Source organism: Cottoperca gobio, unplaced genomic scaffold (genome assembly GCF_900634415.1).
Source record: "Cottoperca gobio unplaced genomic scaffold, fCotGob3.1 fCotGob3_37arrow_ctg1, whole genome shotgun sequence".
NCBI lineage: Eukaryota > Metazoa > Chordata > Actinopteri > Perciformes > Bovichtidae > Cottoperca > Cottoperca gobio.
In genome coordinates this window covers 179,809-186,661 of record NW_021166973.1, presented here as the reverse complement: position 1 = coordinate 186,661, position 6,853 = coordinate 179,809, and the positions used below count along the sequence as shown (strand labels likewise).

Below are 6,853 nucleotides of genomic sequence, written 5' to 3'. Positions count from 1 at the left end.
CTGACGTCACTCTAAGGCTCGCTGGTGATTGGACAACCCCGCTCTGTTGCCTTCATGTGCTTACATGGCCTGTTAAAACCAAAGCTGGATAATCGGAAAGTAGACATTCTTGTGACATTTAATGTCATGATTTCTTTAACATTAATACTTTAAGTAGGTACTTTAGCGACATTCTATTTCTGACATGAAACTGTAGCCACCAAAAGCAACCTGATTAAACCCAAGATAACGATAAAGTAAATTAAATACTTTATATACTTTTACCAACTCTTACTTGACTTACTTTTACAAGCATACGAGCATATTCCGTTGATGGCCCTAAACTGTGGAATAGTTTGCCACTAACATTTATATATCCCCTCCATTCATACCTTTAAATCTTGTCTAAAGACCCATCTCTTTTCATTAGCCTCTTAATTATCACCATAAAGGCATGCCTGAACACACTTTTATTTGTTTGGAGTATATTTTTGTGCAATGCTGTTTTTGTTATGATCTATGTTCTGTTTTTATTTTTATTTCTTTGTAAAGCTTTTTGGTCATTGTTTATTTAATTTAAATGTGCTCCATTTAAATGTGACTTCACTTTTGGAAGAATCTAGAATCATATTTATTTATTTAAGTAACTAAAACTGTACAAATAAATGTATATCACAGGACACAGACAGGTCAGTGAAACATTTCCTACACAAGTTCAAGAGCGACATTTCTGAGAACTAATCCTGAAACTTTGTTTTGAGCTGTGGAAAGATTTAAGAAATTTTATAGTTGACAACATTTTGCTTATTATTACGAAATATTATAATTTGTTGCAATGATTTAGAGATGAAGACGTTAATGCACTTTTACTATTAAATGTAATTTACACCAGCTGAATTCTACATACTTGTCTTCACAAGTATAAACAATAATACACACACGGACACGGTTGTGAGGGACAACACACAGGAGATAACATTTACAAAACTCAGTTTTTCGCACCACAATTTAATAAATTGTGATATAAAAAATAGAATGAATGGAAGAGTTTGATATGAGGTTGAGATATATGAGATATGTTTAAATAAACAAGAGACTGAGGTCAAAGGTCCGTGAGCGTCACCTTTGAGGCGTCGTCCAGAGGAGCCAGATGGTCAGAGGCTCGGAGCCCGTCAGGTGGGGACAGACCCGCCTCCACAAACAGCTGGTCGCGTGGAAACGGACGAACCTTCAGCCAGTCAGCAGAACTTTGGCTGACAAAAAACCAAACAAGTGAAACAGGATAATACTGATGGTACTGCGTAGTACTGCTGACACTAGCTGTTTTCCAGGTTCTCTCTGTATTAGATGCAGCAGTGACGGACTCAGACTGTCTGAAGGGTCGGGGCAGACAAAAACAAAAAGGGCCCCCGCTGTGGGGCAGAATATATGGCACTCATGCTTTCTCCAATTTAAACCAACCATATACATCTCGTTCTCTCCACTGGAAGGGCACCCAGAGGACACTTATTACGTTTGATCTATTTAGGGCATCTAAGAAGGCACATTAGTGTGGAGTTTTTTTTCAAAAGGTGAAACCAAGGGGGGGGGCCCTGAGTTAAGTTTAGATGAGTTTTTCTGCAGTTTTAATGGAAGTACTCTCAGTATTTTTAGTATTAGTACCTGAGTCGGGGATGAGCAGCTCGCTGATGTAATGTACGACCCCGTTGGTTCCTAGCTGGTCTCTTTGGTGATGATGGCCCTCCCGTTCAGAGTCATCTGGTCTCCGTCACAGCCGAACTAGCATGGTGCCCTGCAGAGTCTCCATCGGGGTCCCCGACACGATGGACTCGGCACACTGATGTGCTTCAGGATGTGGTAGTTCACAGGTCTGGGGGGGGGGGCAGGTGAACAGGACATCAGAGTGAAGTTCATCGAGTGTATGTTGGTCTAAAACTACCAATCAAACAAACCAGTGGTCACCTCTCAGAGCTATGGGGTCTCCAGGATCCTATTCAGGGTCTCCTCAGGAATCTCGAAGGCCGTGGTGGAGACGAAAACAGTTGTACTGACCCTCGTTCTCCAACATGGTGTTCAGACCTGCAGCGGCCATCGCCGTCTGAAACACCAGCGACACAAGAAGTCAGCGACAGAACTACTTTGTATGGATTTTCTCCACCTGATTGATGGACAGACGAACTCACACGCAGTGTTTCCAGGTCGTGCGTCCACTTCCAGCAGAGTTTGACGTTGTGGAGGATGGGGGGTGTGTGATGACACGATCGACCACGTGCACGATGCCGTTAGTGGCGTGTGGTCGGGTTATTTGAGAGAACGAGCGCAGTTGACCGTCACAATCTGAGGAGGTGAAGAAAAGACCTGATAATCTTACTGGGAGCTTATACTGTGTGTACAGTGTGTTACAGTGTGTGTTTAGTGTTACAAGTGGTGTGTTTGTGTTACAGTGTGTTACAGTGTGTGTTAGTGTTGCAGTGTGTTTGTTTAGTGTTACAGTGTGTGTTTAGTGTTACAGTGTGTGTTTAGTGTTACAGTGTGTTACAGTGTGTGTTTAGTGTTGCAGTGTGTGTTTAGTGTTACAGTGTGTTACAGTGTGTGCTTAGTGTTACAGTGTTGCAGTGTGTGGTTAGTGTACAGTGTGCGTTTAGTGTTACAGTGTGTTACAGTGTGTGTTTAGTGTTGCAGTGTGTTTAGTGTTACAGTGTGTGTTTAGGTTACGTTGTGTTTAGTGTTACAGTGTGTACAGTGGTGCTTAGTGTTACAGTGTGTGTGTGTAGTGTTACAGTGTTTACAGTGTGTGTTTAGTGTACAGTGGTACAGTGTGTGTTTAGTGTTATTGGTTACAGTGTGTGTTTAGTGTACAGTGTGGGTGTTTAGTGCTAAAGGGTTGTTACAGGTGCTGTGGTTAGTGTTTACCGTGTTGTGTTTCGTGTTACAGTGTGTACAGTGGTGTTTAGTGTTGCGTTCGTGTGTTACAGTGTGGTTTATTGTGTGCAAGTGTGTGTTTATGTGTTACAGTGTTAAGTGTACATGTTAGGTGTTGTTTAGTGTTGAGAGGAGCTGGAGACGCTGGGAGGCATCAAACCTCAGAGTGTTTGTCTACATGTAAGAACTTAATGTTTCCTCCTGTTCAGGAGTTTGTTCAGACTTTTAATCATCATTACTTCTGTAGTCTGATGGTACCACCAGAGTACAGACCAGAGGTATCTGCTACTGTACACCAGAGTACAGACACAGGAGTATCTGCTGCTGTACCACCAGAGTACAGACACAGAGGTATCCTCTGCTGTACCACCAGAGTACAGACACAGAGTATCCTCTGCTGTACCACCAGAGTACAGACACACCACCAGAGTACAGACACAGGAGTATCTGCTGCTGTACCACCAGAGTACAGACACAGAGGTATCTGCTACTGTACACCAGAGTACAGACACAGAGGTATCTGCTACTGTACACCAGAGTAAGACACAGGAGTATCTGCTGCTGTACCACCAGAGTACAGACACAGACGCATCCTCTGCTGTACCACAGAGTACAGACACAGAGGTATCTGCTGCTGTAACCACCAGAGTACAGACACAGGAGTATCTGCTGCTGTACCACCAGAGTACAGACACAGAAGTATCTGCTGCTGTACCACCAGAGTACAGACACAGGAGTATCTGCTGCTGTACCACCAGAGTACAGACACAGGAGTATCTGCTGCTGTACGCATCCTCTGCTGTACCACCAGAGTACAGACACAGAAGTATCCTCTGCTGTACCACCAGAGTACAGACACAGAAGTATCTGCTGCTGTACCACCAGAGTACAGATACAGAGGTATCTGCTGCTGTACCACCAGAGTACAGACACAGGAGTATCTGCTGCTGTACCACCAGAGTACAGACACAGACGCATCCTCTGCTGTACCACCAGAGTACAGACACAGAAGTATCTGCTGCTGTACCACCAGAGTACAGACATAGACGCATCCTCTGCTGTACCACCAGAGTACAGACACAGAAGTATCCTCTGCTGTACCACCAGAGTACAGACACAGAAGTATCTGCTGCTGTACCACCAGAGTACAGACACAGAGGTATCTGCTGCTGTACCACCAGAGTACAGACACAGAAGTATCTGCTGCTGTACCACCAGAGTACAGACACAGAAAGTATCCTCTGCTGTACCACCAGAGTACAGACACAGAAGTATCCTCTGCTGTACCACCAGAGTACAGACACAGAAGTATCCTCTGCTGTACCACCAGAGTACAGACACAGAAGTATCTGCTGCTGTACCACCAGAGTACAGACACAGAGGTATCTGCTGCTGTACCACCAGAGTACAGACACAGAAGTATCTGCTGCTGTACCACCAGAGTACAGACACAGAAGTATCCTCTGCTGTACCACCAGAGTACAGACACAGAAGTATCCCCTGCTGTACCACCAGAGTACAGACACAGAAGTATCTACTGCTGTACCACCAGAGTACAGACACAGAGGTATCTGCTGCTGTACCACCAGAGTACAGACACAGAAGTATCTGCTGCTGTACCACCAGAGTACAGACACAGAAGTATCTGCTGCTGTACCACCAGAGTACAGGACACAGACGCATCCTCTGCTGTACCACCAGAGTACAGACACAGAGGTATCTGCTGCTGCAACTTGTTCCTCACGTGACAAATTAAAACAGATGCAGTGATTTTCATTGCCTGTAGCTTCAGATACATTCACACAGACTTCCTTTCCCCACATTATCAAAGGCTGACTCACTTATATCCTCCCCGTCAGCTGTGGACTCACAGAACAGATATTTAGTCTGACTGTGTCGCCTGCTGTCGGGCGGATCGTCGGTCTTCATTGGTAATAAATATCTCTTCTCTTCCTCAGAGATGACTTCATGAGGTCACTGAGTTTGTGGCTTTTCATTAATGTCTTTAACATACATCAGTTCTGAAGATGAGCTTTAGTTTGATTTGTGAGGTCTCTATTATTTCAGTTAAGATGCGTCTGAGTGGACACATCAAACTTTATTTTCATTTTCAAAAGGTTTTTCAAAAGCAGGAGGACTGCAGGAATGTGGTGAGTGCCTGACTGTGTGCACACCGCAGCCTCATTACTGCGACCGCCTGAGGGAAGGTTTCATGCAGAGAATCAGAGCCGCCTGCAGAGAGACGGGACAAGTTAAGGTTCGCACGGAGGAGCCTGCAGGACGGAGCCCGCTGGTTTCTGGTTGTACAGCTGAAGTTTCTCCGCTGTGATCTTCCAGACTTTAAACGTTCTGGTTGTTTCTCTTGTTTTGTTCACTTTTAGCAGAGTTCATGTAGCTCTTCGTGTCGCCCAGGAAACACAACACACGAGAATCTGACGGAGTTATTGATTGTGCAGTGGGTGTCCTCCGTGTCACCGCTGTCCTCCGTGTCTCCACATGTTTTAGCTCCTCCACTCGTGGGTGGCTCACATTTCTGCTATTCTGCTCAGTAATGAACTCTGCAGACCACAAGAAGTTTCCTGCTTCCCACAGCTGCTAAATCTTTCCAGACAGTGTGTGTGTGTGTGTGTGTGTGTGTGTGTGTGTGTGTGTGTGTGTGTGTGTGTGTGTGTGTGTGTGTGTGTGTGTGTGTGTATGTGTGTGTGTGTGTGTGTGAGAGCTCTGGTGGTTGAGAGGTTCACCCTGAAGAACAAGCCTCAGCTCTTCTGCCTCTTCTGCCTCGTCGTCAGACTGCAGATTGATTCCACATCCTCTAAAGTTGGGCCTGATACGCGAGGATTAAATCCTCCTTCTGTTCTCTTCACCACCATCGAGGTTTCTCCTCTTAGTTTGGGACGACAGAGATCTACTCTTTCACATCTCATGACCTTGTGACTTTCCCACCCAGAAACAGAGGTGCTTTACTCTCCCTGTAATAACAGGTAACTTCAGTTTTAGAATACATTTCATATACTATTGATTTTGGACGTTCTAAAATACCTCACGTACTGTTTTAACATAGTGTTAGCTAATGCTAATAAGAAATACTAAGCTAACGTCAACCAAGACAGAGGGAACAGCCCAGTTATCTCAGCAACAACTTAACAAACAGAGAAGTTACATGAAGGTTTGAATGAAGTTGTCACACCTCATCAAAGCCTCGTCGTCCCTGGAGGCTTCGACTCCCTTAGCGCTGGCTGCAGGCGTGCTAACGTTAGCTGCCGCTCTCAGGCCACAAACATGTATTTTATGTTTGACCAGGTGTTTCTCAGGTTAGACCTGTTGCCCTGACAGCTTTGCATTTCGCGTTACAAACATTGTGTGTGTTTGTGTGTGTGTAGAGCCTGTGCATTGAGAACGCCTGCATCGCTGCTCATGATAAGGCAGGACGCTACGCCGCGATGTTCACCGTGGACAAAGTCCTAACCCCACCCATGGGCACCATCATGGACGTCCTGAAGGCAGACGACCGCTTCAGGTGAGTTTAAACACAGGTGTGTCTGCATGTATTAATGAGCAGAAGAAGACAGTGAGACAGTTGTAGTTTCCCTCTCTGTGTTCAGCCTGCTGGTCGGAGCCGTGCAGACTGCCGGGATGACGGAACTGCTGAACCAGCAGTTGGCGCTCACCTTCTTCGCTCCACCAATGCCGCCTTCAGCGCTCTGCCGCGGGCCGACCTCAACCAGCTGATGCGTGAGTTCAAAGTCTCCAGCTCCTTCTTTGGTCCGACGTCCAGAAACATTGTGTTTATGTGACTCACAGCAGAGTCATGTCTGCTGTAATCAGGTTTATACAAACTAAAGTTTAATACAAACTGTCTGCTGGTCTGTGCAGCTTCACTGTCGGCCTAATGAACACGTTTACAGGAAATAAACTTTATCAACAGTACGGTGTGGAAAAGGTCAAAGGAAAG

General features: G+C 45.4%; 1 long non-coding RNA gene across 1 annotated transcript; it reads left to right on the top strand.

The window, feature by feature from the left end:
- Positions 1–4,696: 4,696 nt before the first annotated feature.
- LOC115005850 (uncharacterized) lies at positions 4,697–6,633 on the top strand. Its single transcript, XR_003831991.1, has 3 exons — positions 4,697–5,882; positions 6,282–6,418; positions 6,504–6,633. It is a non-coding gene; the product is annotated as an uncharacterized LOC115005850 (long non-coding RNA).
- The last annotated feature ends 220 nt before the right edge of the window (positions 6,634–6,853 follow it).